The sequence below is a fragment of the Patagioenas fasciata genome, chromosome W, assembly GCF_037038585.1.
Source record: "Patagioenas fasciata isolate bPatFas1 chromosome W, bPatFas1.hap1, whole genome shotgun sequence".
NCBI lineage: Eukaryota > Metazoa > Chordata > Aves > Columbiformes > Columbidae > Patagioenas > Patagioenas fasciata.
In genome coordinates, this window is record NC_092559.1 from 44,275,178 (window position 1) to 44,290,921 (window position 15,744).

A 15,744-nucleotide genomic window follows, 5' to 3' on the forward strand; every position below is an offset into this window, starting at 1 on the left:
GTGCTCAACATTTCAAAACCAGCTTCTCCTCTTGCCACAGCAAAGCATTGTTTCACCCATGGGTACCCTGCTCTGAAATTCCATCTATATATGTATCTAGGAGAGAGTTTTGACAGCTTTGTGCCATCTCTTTTGCCATGAACATCCTGGCTTGCCACATTCACGTCCTGTCACCTCAGTTTCTCTCTGGTTTTGCAGCCAGGATGTCTCATCCCGTAAGATTTGGGTGGAGGAGGAACCTCTGGAGCTCCATGTCATGTCCAGTGTCAGCCCCTCCAGGCACAGACAGACATCTCTGTGCTCGGGAAAGAGGGAAGAACCACTCACTCGGGCTCTGTCAGGATGGGAATAAAGACCTTGTTTGTCTCCAGTACTTGCTTCCATAGTAGGTCTATTATTTAGATTTTAAAGGAGGTCTGTTTGCTTTCAACTCAACTGCAGCCTGGCCAGAATAATGATCTCTCCGACTCTGGCAGGAAAATTGTTGACCCAACTATTTCAAGGGTTTATTTTCCTGTGGGAGGCTCTGATGGAGCATCTAAGCACTTGATGGTATTTCGATGGTCACTTCAAAACCTACTGAGGGCAACACTGTGTCTCTGTCCCAGGAGACATCCCCATCATCCCACCTATGCCAGAAGTATTTGGGGAAGACAAAAGGAATTATCTTTAATTTATTTTTTTCAACACCTATCTGTATATATAACTGAGCTTTCCACACAGGGGATGTACAATTTGAGCAGAACACAGTATGTCGAATTTTGCCTTCAAGCTACACTCTCTGAAGCCAAGATTTGCTCCAAGCTAGCGAGGGAACACCGAGCTGCTGGCACACCACAGCTCCGAGCAAGGTACTTTGTAAATAATCTATATTTCCCCTTCGAAGCAGCAGGCTCCCATGATTGCTAACCCTTTCTAAAGCATAGTGCCAGGGTGAGGGCAGGGTTTGGCATGGCATCTTTTTGGTTGCAGTTTGTGCTCTCAAATATCTTTGCACCCCCTGGCTGCTCTTTCCATCTATTGTGATTTTCCTGGGACAAAAATCTTGAGGTTGGAGTGTTTCTCACTGGAAGAGATTTACCAGCTCTCACTGAATTAGGTGAGAGCTTAGAAACCTGTCTCAATTCCCTCTGCTAAGGCGATGGAGGAACACCCCCTGATGCCTCACCACCTCCCCAGATCCACACTTTTAATAAAGAAACAATTTAATTTCCCAAGCGCCGAGTCATCTCGTGTTATTACCTGGTGTGTTGTACCCAGAACAGCAGCCACAGCATCTTTTCCATCCCCTCCTCCACTCCTGGCTTTTCACAACTTTTTTTTTTTTTCTTTTAAGTGGAAACCCTCTTCTTTCCCAATTTCCCTCCTTTCTAAGCTACAATGGGATTAAGCCAGGAAGGAGGGATAAAAGGAGGAGGCCAAGCAGGGTTGCACCTCCATGGGGATGGGACCAGCAGTTCCACTTTGCTCTATGGACCTAAAGCTGTGCCAGCTCCTGGAGAAAAGTCCCAAATTACTCTAAAGATGCTCATTTTTCCCGCTGTGACACGTTAATAATGAACGTCATGACCAGTGTGCCCATGGAGCTTGGTGGCGTTTGACAAGACAAGGGGTGATGGTTTTAAACTAAAGGAGGGGAGATTCAGGCTGGACATGAGGAAGAAATTGTTGCCCCTGAGGGTGGTGAGAGCCTGGCCCAGGTTGCCCAGAGAGGTGGTGGATGCTCCATCCCTGGAGACATCCCAGGCCAGGCTGGATGGGGCTCTGAGCAACCTGAGCTGGGTGAAGATGTCCCTGCTCATGGCAGGGGTGGGACTGGGTGAGCTTGGAAGGTCCCTTCCAACCCAAACTATTCTGTATTCTATTTTGCAATGTCACCAGGTCAGGGATGCCTGGAGCAGCTCAGGGCAGGAGTAGGATGTTCAGAGAGGTCCCACCATGAGGGGCCAGGACATGACGTGACCCCCCAGGATCAGGACTTTACACATTCACACCATTAATATCACTCCTACAGGCCAGTGTTATCCAAACAAGGGTGATTTGCTGTTAATTAGTAGCTGAGATTAACTGTTATCAGGTTAAAGATGATTTATTTATATCATATATATGATATAATACATATTATGTCATATATATATCAATCCAAATCACTCCAGAATTTCAAAAAATGCACGTTAACACAAGAACAGATCATTTTGTGTTTGTTTTTTTTTTTTTCCCTCAATGCTGCTCTCCTACACCAGGAGCATCCTGAGGAAATCCTGGTCCTGGGGGGATGCAGGAGATGAGCCGGCAGCTGGAGCAATGCTATGGGCGCTTGGCTTAATAATTAAACTGTAGTATGATCATCGATAAAAATATAAAAATTCAGGCAGTTCCCCTTGCTTAAAATACGCTGAAACAAATTTTTTTTTTTTTAAATCTAGAGCTAAATTAACAATGTGCTCTCCCAATTATAGCCACCCCCCAATGAATACGAGGTTGTCATGGCAACCTGCCCAGCAAACGACATGGCCAAAAATAAAACACAGCAGGGAGAGAGATCTTTTGAATTTGCTTTTGCCGTCAACGTGGAATGAAGGTTTATCCAGAGGCTGGTTCTCCCGGTTAATTAACGGCCATGGTTTTGCCATTGACGTTAATTAACACAATCCATTTGTCCAGGTGGATGTTCTGGTAGAACCAGAGGGAGAACAACAAAGAATCCATGGCTGGAAATAAAGTTACCTCTTGAATACAACCCAAACAAGAAAAAAGAGGAATTATTGGGTGGGTTGGTGTTTTTGGGAGCCAGATGGGGTCAGGAGAAGGTGGTTTAAATCGCTCATAGGAACATTTCCAGTGGCTTTGAGCAGATTTGAAGGGGCTAAATGGACCCAACTGGCTAGGAGGGTGTTTAAAAGGCGTTTAATTTCTGTATTTTACATTTTTGGATGCAGAGTTTTGTGTATTGAGGTGGAAATGTTGATTTATATGGAAACACTTGCAGTTTTCTTCTTTTAAGCTCAGCTTAAAACCCACCTCCGTAAAGCCCAGATGGACATGGCTTGACCGTGGAAGAGGAAGGATGGGAGAGGACAAGGTTTTGGGGCTGAATCCTGAAGGATACAGCCTGGTTGGCCAGGTGGAGGTGGAAAAATGAGAATTAACAGTGTTCAACCTGGAGGAAAAAAAATAAAAATATACCACCACACGAGCTGTTCTGAAACCCGGGCGGTTTAACAGGTAGTGTCACCGGGGTGGGAGGGCTTGGTGGCCGGGGGGGTAGGGGGCTGTCCCCGAGTTTTGGGTGCTTTGTGGAGCTGCCCCCAGCCAGGCCGGGAGGAGGAACTACATCTCCCGGCAGGGGCGGCGGAGGAGGCGGCGGCGGAGGAGGCGGCGGCGGCGGGGGCCGGCCTGGGTCGGCCCGGGCGGGGCAGCGTCGGCAGCGTCACTCTCCGGCAGCGTCACTCTCCGGCCGCCCCGGCGCGTCCCTCCTCCGGAGCCCGGGTGTCTCCTCACGGGCGGGCAGCGCCCCGGGTGTTCTCCCCTCCCTGTCCCCGGTGTCCCCTCCCTGCCTCACACGGAGCCCATGAGCCTCCCCGAGGGGCTGTGACAGCGCCCGGCACCGCCGCACGGTAAGGCCGGGGAGGGGGGTCGATGACACAGCAGCCGGTGCGGTGGAGGGGAGGCACGTCCCGCCTTTTGTTTTCCTCAGAATTAATTAAAAAAAAAATCCAACCCACGCGTGGGTGCGCGCTGGGCTGTAGAGAACGGGGTTGACTGGGCCACCGTGGGTTTTAATGTGATTTTTTTTTTTTGGGGGGGGGGGGGGTGTTTGGTTTCGCGTTGCGGGAGCGGCCTCGTCCCGCGGGGTTTTCCCGCCCTGTATGACAGTTCGTGTGTGGCCGGGGAGCACCCACCCCCCAATATGTCCGTCGGTGACAGGGACAGGGAGGTCTAGAGTTGGATTTGGGTCTGGCTCTCGTCCTCTGGAAGGTTCCCGGGCACCTTCGTTAGCCCTAACGAAGGGCAACACCGGCCTCTCCCTCCATCTCCTCCAGCGTCCCCCCGCCCCAGACAAAAAGGACATGGAAACCATGGGGTGTAAGAGCTCCTGTAGCAATTAGCGTGGGTCATTGTTATCCCTGTTACGGGAGGACGAGGGTGGTGGCAGTGTGAGGGGGGACAAAGGTGTCACCTGCTTTAACCCTCAGCATCTTCAGAAGGGGGGGACATCCCTGGTGGGATGTCCTCTGCTGCGTGGTCCATCTCCCACCTCCCAGAGGTGCTTTCCCTGCCCTTGATGCAGGGTTGGGTTTGGGTGTAGCAAGTGAGGGCTCAACCAGGGACTGAATTTTGTTGTTATTTTCTTATTATTGTTTTTTTTTTTTCTTGCAGAGTCACTCTGCTCGCACATGGTCTCAAGGACCTCGGGTGACAGTAGGGGACAACAGATGTTAGTGGCAGCAGAGCAGCCGGCGGTCGCGGGATATTTTTTTTGCCACAGCTGCCCCCAGCAATGCCGTAAATCTGGAAGCACCGTTGCTGGGTGTCCCTGGCATCCCAATGCCCCAAAACTCTATCCTTGGAGTAGTGTTGTTTTTTTTTTTTTTTTTCCATAAAATGAGACTGTTTCATGTCCCTGTGTCAGGCTCCTCTGGAAGGGGTGACACCCCCACCAGTCAGACCCCACACTGGATGAGGCTGCAGTCTCATTATGTTGGAAAGAGGTAGATTTTGTTTCTCAGCAAGGCTGGAGTGCCCTGGGCCTTTCTGGAGACATGGTGGGTCCTCTAAAATAGGCCATTTCCACATGTCTGACTGTGCCACCTGTGCTCCTGCTCCAGTAATCCATGCTACTCTTCCTCCAGCGTTCAGGTGGGTATGGGATGAAGCTAAAAATCACAGATTTGTTACCAAAACTAAAGGAAATGGGAGGAAGCAGGAGATACATTGAGCTCCCAGGTTGTTTCTCTCAACCCAAAGACACCAAAATAAGACCAGGTGACTTAATAGTCCCTCCTCTCCAAAATCTAGGAAGGCTTTTTGATGGTGGACCATCCCTTGAGCATCCAGATGCAGGCAAGGGGGTGCCCCATGGGATAGAGAGGGAAACATCCTGCTCCACTTACAGCTTCTGTGACCCTGACAAGCAAATATTCACACTTTGTCTCCAGTGAATGGAAAAAAACCAACAACCCAACATTTTATTGTGTCAATCCACATTCTTTTTCCCTGTAAGGGCTTTGCTCTGCCCTTGCTCATCCTGAGGTCCAAGAGCAAAACCTTGTGCTGGATTTTATTCCCTCAAGCCTCAAGTAAAATGTGTAGGCTGTTATTTCCCCATGTTAAGCATGTAATCTTTGGCAGAGAGACGAGCGTTGTCTGTTTTGGGAAGCTCAGCCTGTGCTTGGATGTGAAACTCTCCCTCTGAGCTCTGTCTGAACCCTCCTTGCAACATGGTTTCCCCACTGGAGGCCTCTGTGAATTTAAGGTGTGGTGGTTAGAGTGCAGTGGGACTTGTCCAGCTCTTAAGAAGCATTTTTTTTTAATCATTTTTAAGATCTCAGGTTGCTTAAAGCAGAGGAGCAGCGGTTGGATGCTGCAGGTGAAGACGATGTGGGGAAGCCCAGCACCCAGGAGCTCCCCGGCCAACGGGAGACTGGAGAAACCATTTGTGGAGATGAACTGGACACCAGTTCTGTCTTTGCGGGGGGATTTGGGAGAGGATGGAGCTACCTGGAGACCTTCGTTCCTGTAACTGAGTCAGCCTGGTGCAGAAATGGGGTGGGAATGGTCTACGGAGGGTTCCTAGGGGTCATGAAAAATAATGTGCAAAGCATGAAAACATACTTGATAGTTGTTAACCCTTGATCCAAACTGTGGAAGGGAAGATGATGAGATGCTGAGCTTTATCTCCAGATGTCCCTTCTTCAGCAGTCTGTCTTGGAAGAATAAAACGCTCCTTTTTTTTTTTTGCTCTCTGAGCATCTTCACTTTGGGGTGAAGTGCTCTGTTGAGTTCACTCTACTGTGGTCTCCTGGTGAGGACAAATTTTGCTACGCCAGCTCTCTCCTTCTCATTTTGGGTCTCTCTCTCCTGTCTTTGCTGTTGCTCCATATTTTCCCAGCAGGAACAGTGTGAAATTGCAGTAGTTACTACTGGTTGAGTTTTTGCTCTGCAGAGCAGCAAGAAAACCCTCCTGGACCTTATTTAATTTCACGTTCTTGCTGCTCAAGTGAGTCTTTGGGGTCCAGTGTATTTGTGAGGAGCTATTCCTAAAAGTAGAGTGGGACCCTATGGCCTCTATGGAAGCTGGAGGCAGCAGATGAGCTATTTCAGGAGGTGTTTGTGGCACATTTCGCATGTTGCCTATTTCTGCTAAAATATGGAGCAATTAAATATTGCTAATGGTTTCATTGTTCTTCAGTATTACACATGCTGTCATTAAGTTTCAGAATTAACAGACTGCTGCGCCATTTGATGTAGCTCATGCTCTTAGACTAGGGAAAGGACAATTGTTCTGTCTTGAAAATCAAGAGGTGTTGAAGCTTCTGCATGAGGAATCTCCATAAATGCTTTGGGATGTTCTGGTGAAACTCCTTGGAGAAGGTGCAGTTCTGCTGTCTGAGTGTAATTAGCGCATTAGCGAGTCATCCGAAATAAAGGGCTAGTGTAGCTCGTTAATCGTTTTCTGTTTGTGTGAGAGACTGGCTATTTTAATTTATTTATATATATGTATATACATATTTATATATATAGAGAGAGTAATTTACAACATAGATGCCATGCTGGTGATCCAAAGAGAAATATGTTTCCTGCTCAGTTCAGCCTGAAATGAGGATGACGTTGCATATTCTCAAAAATTTTGTGCATTTAACCATCAACTTTCCCACCGAAAAGAGAGGTTTTGTTTCTTCCACGTCTTCCTTGGGCTGTGCCATGGTGGGTCTTGTCTTGCTGGACTCTGCATCATCATTGTCTGTTTTTTGCAATGTAAAGATCCTCCAAAAGTGGCCAGGAATGGGGGTGGCGTCTCTCTAATGGACTTGAGATCTTTCCTTTTCAACCCTTGGCCTCCCGTGTCCCTCAGGCACATAGCAGTCGTGGTACAGGAGAAGAAAAACCTGTTTTCTCATGTGGTAGGAGAACCCGTGGTGACACAACTAAACTTCTGCCTCTGCTATCTCTGCAGGACCAAATCCTGCCATGCCTGTCGGCCAGGAGTGTTCCGCGTGAGTATTTCATAATACGCAGCAATTTATCGAGGGCGTCTCCTTTTGTGGCCACCAACACCAGCTCAGCTTTGTCTTCTTCTCCAGCATGGTTGCATCCACCACGCCATTGAGTGGTGGTGGATGTCACCTGCATCTCTCGGGCAGCAGGACGGAAGGAGTTGTAGGTGGGATGACATGTCCGTGTCCCTGGAACGGGGAGTGGAGGTGAGTAGCTGTGTGGTGTGCTCTATCCCTTGGTGTCACATCATGTCCAGGTGACCTGAGGACGCATGTGGGTGCCTACAAGCTTCTCATTTCTCATCAGTGATTTTAATTGGCTTTAATGCAAAAAAAAACCCCACAACCCAACCAACCTTCCCTGTTCCTTTGGATCTGGGACTGGTTTGTACAACCTGTGCTGCCCTGGGAAGGCTTTGGCCCTGTGCTGAAGCAAAAGCTACATGGGGGGACACAGCTGCCACCAGCTTCCCCAGGTGCCACTAACAGCATTCGTAATTAATTCTGAAAAATGCTTTTGAACTCATAAAATCCTGGAGGAGCTGTGTTGCTTGGCTTGTGTTCACCAGGACCTCAGGAGAAGCTGGTGTTGACAACCAGGTTGTCACCATCCCTCTGCTGCCAGTTGCGTTGGGTGGTGGCTCCACAGGAGGTGAGCAGCTGGGTTGGTGCAGGAAAGGTGGCACGGGAGGCTGTGGCAGGACAGTGTGACATGCCACAGCCGTCAGTGGGGGACAGACCAGGAGCAAAGATGGCACCTGGTCCATCCCCAAGCTAGCATTGACAAAGTCTTCTGCAAATAAGTAGGTAGGACCCCAAGTGTTTTGTATCATTTGATTAAATCTCACAAGTCTGATCTTTGCAAGCACAATGCTTTTGAGCTAGAACAGAAACGCATCGTGGATGTTTTATGTGTTTCGGCTATCATGAGTGTTTAGCATCTTGTTTGTGAAGCCTGAGCTTTGCCAACCAGCATGGAACTGGTTGTGGGTGACACAGCCTTGGGCAAGATCAGGGCTGAGGCTTTGCAGAGCTGGACTCAGCCATGGCCATGGCTGCAAACTGCTCCTTCTACTTCATGGTCCATGCAGATGTCGTTTTGGGGCCACCAGCTTCTGCAGGTGGCTTTAAGGGTTGTTCAGGTCTATGAAAACACATCTGAGTGTTTTCTAATAGGAGATCTTGCAGGAATAATTGTGCAATAAATGATAAATAATCAAGACCAGACTGGATGGGGCTTTGAGCAACCTGATCTGGGTGAAGATGTCCCTGCTTGTCCCTCACCATCCCGTCCAGCCTGGCCTAAGATGTCTCCAGGGATGGGGCATCCACCACCTCTCTGGGCAACCTGGGCCAGTGTCTCACCACCCTCAGGGTCAAAAATTTCTTTCTCATGTCCAGCCTGAATCTCCCTCCTTTAGTTTAAAACCATCACCCCTTGCCCTATCACAACAGGCCCTGCTCAAAAGTCTGTCACCGTCTTTCTCACGGGCCCCTTTTAAGTCCAGAAAGGTGCAATAAGGTCTCCCCATCCTGAGTGTCAGGGCAAGAGAGGAAAAGCAAGCAGGAAGGGTTGCGTTTGTCAGCTGGGTTTAATAACAGAGAAATGGTTTATGTTTAAGGTGGCATTTGCTTTGTGTGGTGAGAAGAGCCAGGGGTGGATGCCTGCACCCCCGGGAGCCATATTCCCTTAAACCGGGGCGTACCAGTGACCTGAGAAAAATCTCTTCCCAGCCAACGATGGGCTTGGAGGCATCTTTGGTGACATTTTTCTCTGGCTCAGGAAGGCGGGCTGGCGGTCATAAAACTTGCAGCAATAATTTCTGCAGCTGGAGGCTTTATAGCAGGAGGTAGAAGCTCAGAGTGCTTTTGGAAATGACTTCTAGGAGAGGAGGTAGGTGGAGTTTTCAGGAGCCGTGAGGTCTCATTATGGCTACAGATGCCTCTAGAGGAAGAGGAGGCCACAGATGTGGATGAAGAGGCTGAAAAGCTGCAGGGACCAGTTATGATGAGGTGCTGGATACCTTTCTCCCACGGCTTTTTTTTCCCCTTGTTTTGGGACCAGCAGTTTCTCACATCCCGCCAGCAGCTCTGAAAGAAAATGCATGCTTCTGGAAAGCTCTTCTGGTGACCAGCGAGGTTTCTATCCCTTCCTGCATCCCTGCTTTGTCCATCCCTTTGCTGGTCTGGCAAAAGCAGCTTTTTTGTTTTTTCCTGCCTATGAGGATGCTCGGAACTGCAACATCCTTCCCCCTCGGATGCTTTTAATGCAAAAATTCACCCCAGGGTGCTGGTCCCTCTCCCTTCCTCCTGGGTTTTGCAGCATCTGTGGAGCACACATCATCTTTCTCAGAATCAGCTCAGAGAAAGGATACTTGCACATCTTTTTAATTTTTTTAATATATATTCCCATTATATAAGGTGAAAGATTGATTTATCGACTGCAAATGGCCACTTTGAAACTGCTTCTCTAGATTTCTTTGGTTTTTTTGTTTTTATTTAACAGAAATGAGGCTTATGCACTACTAGCTGTCAGTTGCTATTTCTCCAGAAGCTTTTTTAACCAGGGGTCTAATTTCAGCCAAATTTGACAGAGGAGTGCAGGTCTCAAAGATAAGAACTTACAGGCTGTTGAAAAGAGGGTGGAAAAGGGAAATCCAGATTTCTTCTTGCCTACAAGGAGAGGCTACAGCAATCATGAGCTTAAATATTATCTGTCTGGGTGCAAGTGGGTCAGTTAATTCAGAAGTGGCTTTAGTAATTAATTAATATTTTTTTTTAAGGAAATAACCCAAATTGCCTTGAACGTGGGGAAGGAGGAGCCGGCTGTAGAGATGCTGCCTGGAAGGGTGTGATGGGATTATGCTACATGATCTTTAAGGTCCCTTCCAAGCCAAATTATTCAATTTTTTTGCTGCCCCACTGTTGGTCCCATGCAACCACCAAGCTTGCAGTGAAAAGCCAGCCAGTGGCTGATTTTTGTCCAGGTTCTCCTGTCTGTACCAATATTTTGCAGTTCCAAAGGGTTTTCCAGCCTTGAGCTTGACCACTCCATGGACCCGCTGGGATGGATAATCAGGTATTAATTATACTGTTACGGCTCCTAATAGTAGCATTTATGGTTTAGTGCCAGTGTTGGGTTAATGGTTGGACTTCATCTTGAGGGTCTCTTTCAACCAAAATGATTCTATGATTTTATGTGCTGCCACCTAGAAGCTCATGTAGCATGTTTGCACACCAGGGAGTGGATAAAATCTGAAAATTTGTCTCCAAAAGCTTGGCCAGGCTCACTGCGCTTTCCCACCGAACCTGAGGTCATGGCTGGCAGCATCTCCTGGAGGAGACGAGCCACCAGCACGGTGGCTTTTTGGCACCACTGGTGGTCTATGAACTCGCCCCAGAGCTGGAGCTGCTGGTAAAAGTGACGAGGGAACCCCTATTCCCAAAGGAGCCAGGAGTAATGCTTGGCCCCTTTCTGCTCCTGACAGCTTTTCTTGTTACAACTGCAGCACGAGGCTGCTCTTCTATCTGTTCCCCTTCTGCTGTCACTATATATGCTTTCATCCTTATTTATTTATTTATTTTAATGGGGATTCTATTCCTTTTTTTGAATGATTTTCTTTACCCTATTCTCTATTTTGGGCTCCAGGGGAGGAAGTGACTCAGCCTTTCCCCTGCCCTGGTTTGCACACTCGTCTCTTGCTGCCTTTGCTGAGGTTTTCCTTGAGCACCCCCAGTTACTCTTGCTTCATTCAGCTGGAACCTGGCTGCCTCCTCGCTGCATGTGTCAGTGGGGAAGAATGAACCATCAACAGGAGCTTTCTCTGTGCCAGGAGGGTTGTAACGCGGTGAAGAGGACACGCTGCCAGACCTGCAGCAGCTCCACATCTGCTCTGCTCCCCATCCCTGAGCATGGACATCTGTGGAGAGGCAGGCGAGTCCAGCCAAATGAAATTTTAGGGGCTAGCCTAGTCATACAGTAAAAAAAATTGATGAAATTTAATGGCATGGACTCACCAGGGAGAGCAGAGCGAGTTCAGATAAGGGAATGGAGCTGGGGAAGGGGCTGGAGCACAAGTGTGATGGGAGCGGCTGAGGGACCTGGGGGGTTCAGCCTGGAGAACAGGAGGCTGAGGGGAGACAGGGACACAAAGAAACAGACTCAAGTTGCACCAGGGGAGGTTGAGGTTGCATCTTGGGAACAATTTCTTCTTGGCATTGGGCATTGGAACAGGCTGCCCAGGGCAGTGGTGGAGTACCATCCCTAGAGGGGTTGAACAGATGCAGAGATGAGGTTCTCAGGGACATAGGTTAGTGCCAGTGTAGGTTAAACAGTTGGACTCGATCTTAAAGGTCTTTTCCAAGCAAAGTGAAGAATGATGAAGGACGCCATGCTCGCCCAGGCACTGATGGGAGCTGTCTGCGTGGATGACGGATGGATGCTCATGCTTGCTTCATGCAGGACTGCTGCCAGCTTGCCTTTCGTGGCAGAGCTGAACTGTTTGCTAAATGCTGGGGCAGAAGCATCTCTTGCTCTCCCCGGAGCTTTCAGGCGCCGCTGCTCAGCAAGGGAGTCACTAAATTGTCTGCCACTTTAAGCAACACCAGGCATTTGGCTGGCTATGTACTATATTAAAAACAAGTGCATTACATTCAGGTTAATTATTCTCTTCTGGAAGCCAGCACAGCAGGCTGCAACCTCTGCTTCTTTTTTAAAGGGGAGAAGAGAAAATAAAAAGAAGAAATTCCCAAGCCCCCCACCCCCCAACCCCTTCCTGTCCCCCTCCAAAACCCGGAGGCTCAAACCCTGAAAACAATTTTGATCTGCTCAGGAAATTCCAACGTGAGCCACTTACTACATTGTTTTATACAGTTGGATCTTTGGATCTTTGTCTCAAATTATTCTTCTCTCAAATTTTATCTTCTCTCAAATTATTACTCTCATGAGTAATAATGAATGAATAGCGTTGTCCTTGCAGCACCTACACTCAGGCCATATTAGCTCTCTTCTGAGCATCTCTGTCTATTGATTAAAGCATTAGGAGGAACATCAGTTTGGAAGGAGTGCTTTTGATTAGCTAATTATTTTAACAAAAAAGCAGTTAACTTTGATTCAAAGTACGTGATAAACTGTGGCTGCTGTTTTCTCATGTGCTGGAGGGAGATTGGAGAACGTAACCAAATGAGAATGTCACTTGGGAAGCTAATGAAGAAGAGTTTGCCGGCTGAATGTGAGCGTCATGTGTGAGGTCTTCTGCATGACCAAGGGACATGGAAAAATTTTTGCATTTAAGGGGGGCTAATGGTTTTTGGCTGGTGAACTCTAGTGACTGCGGGAACTTCATGGTTGCATGAAGCATGTACAGGATAGTTGGGTCTGTAGGATGCTCTTGTGTGAAGATTTGGTTTAACTGGTATGAATCAAATGTCCTCAGACACAAGGTGTGAACTGTGGGGTTGTCCTATGCAGGGACAGGAGATGGATGTGATGATCCTTGTGGATCCCTTCCAACTTGAGACATTCTATGAATTAGTGAAGAAATCCAGGGAGCTAATGTGAGTTGTAGTAGCAAGTTGGAATATTGGGGAGGTGTTCACAAAGAAGCAGCTTAGGAAAAATTTTGGAGAGACCACAGAATCATGGAATGGTTGGGGTTGGAAGGGACCTCTGCAGATCATCTAGTCCAACCCCCCTGCTAAAGCAGGTCCACCTAGAGCAGGTGAAGTATCTGCCTCCACTATTAACAAAAGCGAGTGGCTTTTGGAAGGTGGGGGTTTGATTCAAGTCACCATCCAAAGGGAGAACCTGAAGACCAAGCAATAAGTGACTGGTTTCTTCTGGATTGGAGGTTGGACCCCGGTATTGGGCGACCAAATTGGAGACAGATGATGGCTCTTGCATGGTGCAGATGGAGAGGAAAAGAGAAGGAGGGGTCATGGTGGTGAGCACATTCTCCTCTTTGATCTCCCTTTCCTGTTTTTTGATCCGATGTCGAACATCTGGACATGAGCTCGGTCCAGCTCCTGCTCTTGGGGCTCTTTCAAATCAACCTGGACTTCCAGACCACTTGCTGCTGGGAAAAAAATTTCTTCTAGTTTGGATTAAGCTGAACCTCAGACTTGGTGGCTTTGTCCTGGAAGTCTGGGCTAAGGACAAGCCCGCCTAGGCAAGATCCTGGAGTTAGTCTGGATTGAAGTGAGCTCTGGAGATCCTCTGGTCCAGCCCTTTGTGCAGCACAGCACCAGCTTCTCCATCAAACCTGGTTGCTCAGGGTCTCATCCAGCTGAGTCTTGATGTTGTTTCCAAGGATGGAGACCACACACCCCTTGGTGTCACTCACACCAAAGGAATTTTTTATTATGTCCATCAGAGTTTCCTGTGCCGCAGCTACCAATCCTCAGACGTTCAGGTGGTTTGCTGGAGAAGACTTCTGGTCTTGTCCATGCCCCTGACATGTACCCGTTGGGTTTCTGAGCTCCTTAGGGACATCACTTTCCAGCCAGGCAGCAGCTTGTGTCTGCCCATGTTCACTGAGAAGGCTCAGCACCAACTGACCTAATTATTGTAATCTTGCTCTTCCCTAGATAGTGCAGTTTCCTTGGCTCTCAGGAGGCTTCCCTGGTTTCTCCAAGCTGCTCTTTGATTTCTCGTCTGTCTTTCACTAATATTGTTCATTTGCTCAGGCTGGATAAGCCTGAGTTTAAGATTTGTAGCCAGATATAGTGCAATATTTGTGAACTTCTCCTGCTGGGTTTGGTGGTCCCAGTCTTTTTTGTTCCCTATCTTTTTTTTTCTTCCCTATTTTTTTTTGTTCCCTATCCCATTTTTTTTTTCCCTATCCCATTTATTTCTTCCTTCTGCCAGACCCCCCTGCCCTCCCTGCCTTCCCTACCTGCTCCCTTTCTTTTCCATAAGGGGTTTATTTGGGTACAGATATAGACCAGTTACCTTTTAAAAGTGCCAATTTTTTTTTTTTCACAGCAAGACAGGGATTTACAGCACATTAACAGGATTTAACAGCTGCTTCACCATAAATAAAGCCCGGGAGAGGGAAAAAAAAAAGCCAAAATCCAACCCAACAACAAAACATTGGATGTTGGGGTGAGTTCCTCTATTCATAAACTTATTTTTTTTTCCTGAAAATTGAGATTGGGGAATTATCCCTGTGCTGTCTGAAAACCTTTGTGGTCCCTGTCAGGCAAAAAATAACTTGATATAACTTGGTGCCTCCTTAGCTTTACTGCTAAGTTCCCTGATTAAACCACCTGATAGGATCAGCAGAGGTTGGTGGCACTGCAGGGACATGATGACAGAGGTTTTGAAAAACAAGTCAGCAGCATTATCCTCAAAACCTGTTTTTTGTTTGTTTGGTTTTGTTGTTGTTGTTTGTTTGTTTTTAAATTCCCTTGTCATGTACAAGATCCAGTTTGACCTGAAAGGGAGCAGGAGAGGATGCATCCTCTGAGCATCAGTGAGGCTTTATCTGTGTTGGGGTTTTTGCAGCCCCGGGTTTTAACTTGTGCAATTCCCGATAATCTCTGGAGAGTAAATATTTTCTCCTTGAGCAGAAAATATTTCCTTCATCTTAAAAAATATAAAAGTATGTATATATATGTGAACTTCACTGAGCTTCCTATGAGTTTCTGATAGATATGTGAATTACATCTAGTGTCCTGCTGCATCTTTTGGGTTGGTACCCCAAATTATCCTTAGGTGTTCTGAAGACTCCTAAATATCAGCCCACTGAACAAATAGTAGATGGTAACTGTATTTTTTTTTAATTTATTTTTCAGTTAATTACCCTATAGCAAAATCGTGGTAGTTGTGGAGAATAAGAGGATTTTTAGCTGGGGTCAATGAGAATAGGTATTTTTCATAGAATCATAGAATCATTTTGGTTGGAAGAGACCCTCAAGATCATCAAGTCCAACTATAACCTAAATCTAGCACTAAACCATGTCCCTAAAAATCTCATCTCTGCATCTTTTAAACCCCTCCAGGGATGGTGACTCTACCACTTCCCTGGGCAGCTTGTTTTATTTTGTTAGAAAAGGAAACAAAATAATGTCAAGTCAAAGAGGCTTCATTCAATCCAAAATGAAATCTGGTTTTAAGTATTTTACACTGTAATGGAGAGCTGTGGAAATTTAGTGTACGTCACTGTGACATAAAAGTAAAAATCCTTTGTTTAAAAATACCAAACCCTAAAAAAAAAAAAGAAAAAACTTTTTCCAGCATTTTCTTCCCAGTGTTTTGGCTGCAGTGACTTGACCAAAGCTATTTCAAATTCACCAAGCCAAAACCGGGTTGCTGGCAAACAAGTGATTTTTAAAAATCATTATTATTATTCTTTGATGGGTTCAGCCTTTTGTTTCTGCAAAGATGGATTCAGTTCCTCGAGTGCCTGATGTCCGTTGTCAGAGGAGGGGACATGTGGGGCTTGAGTGCCAGGTGTCACCTCTGGTTCCTGCTGCTGGAAGACGTTGAGCTTCTTCTGGACATGGGGGGATGCTCACCAGCAATGGG

The 15,744-nt window shown here is 47.2% G+C and overlaps 1 protein-coding gene across 2 annotated transcripts in view; it reads left to right on the forward strand.

Annotated features, from left to right (window-relative positions):
• Positions 1-3,448: 3,448 nt before the first annotated feature.
• The window catches only part of LOC136115742 (CBP80/20-dependent translation initiation factor-like), a 157,550-nt gene continuing 145,254 nt past the window's right edge, over positions 3,449-15,744 (forward strand). For both annotated transcript variants that reach the window (XM_071801595.1, XM_071801596.1), the window contains exon 1: positions 3,449-3,617. The gene's annotated coding sequence lies outside the window, so the exon portion shown is untranslated. The remainder of the gene's footprint in view (positions 3,618-15,744) is intronic.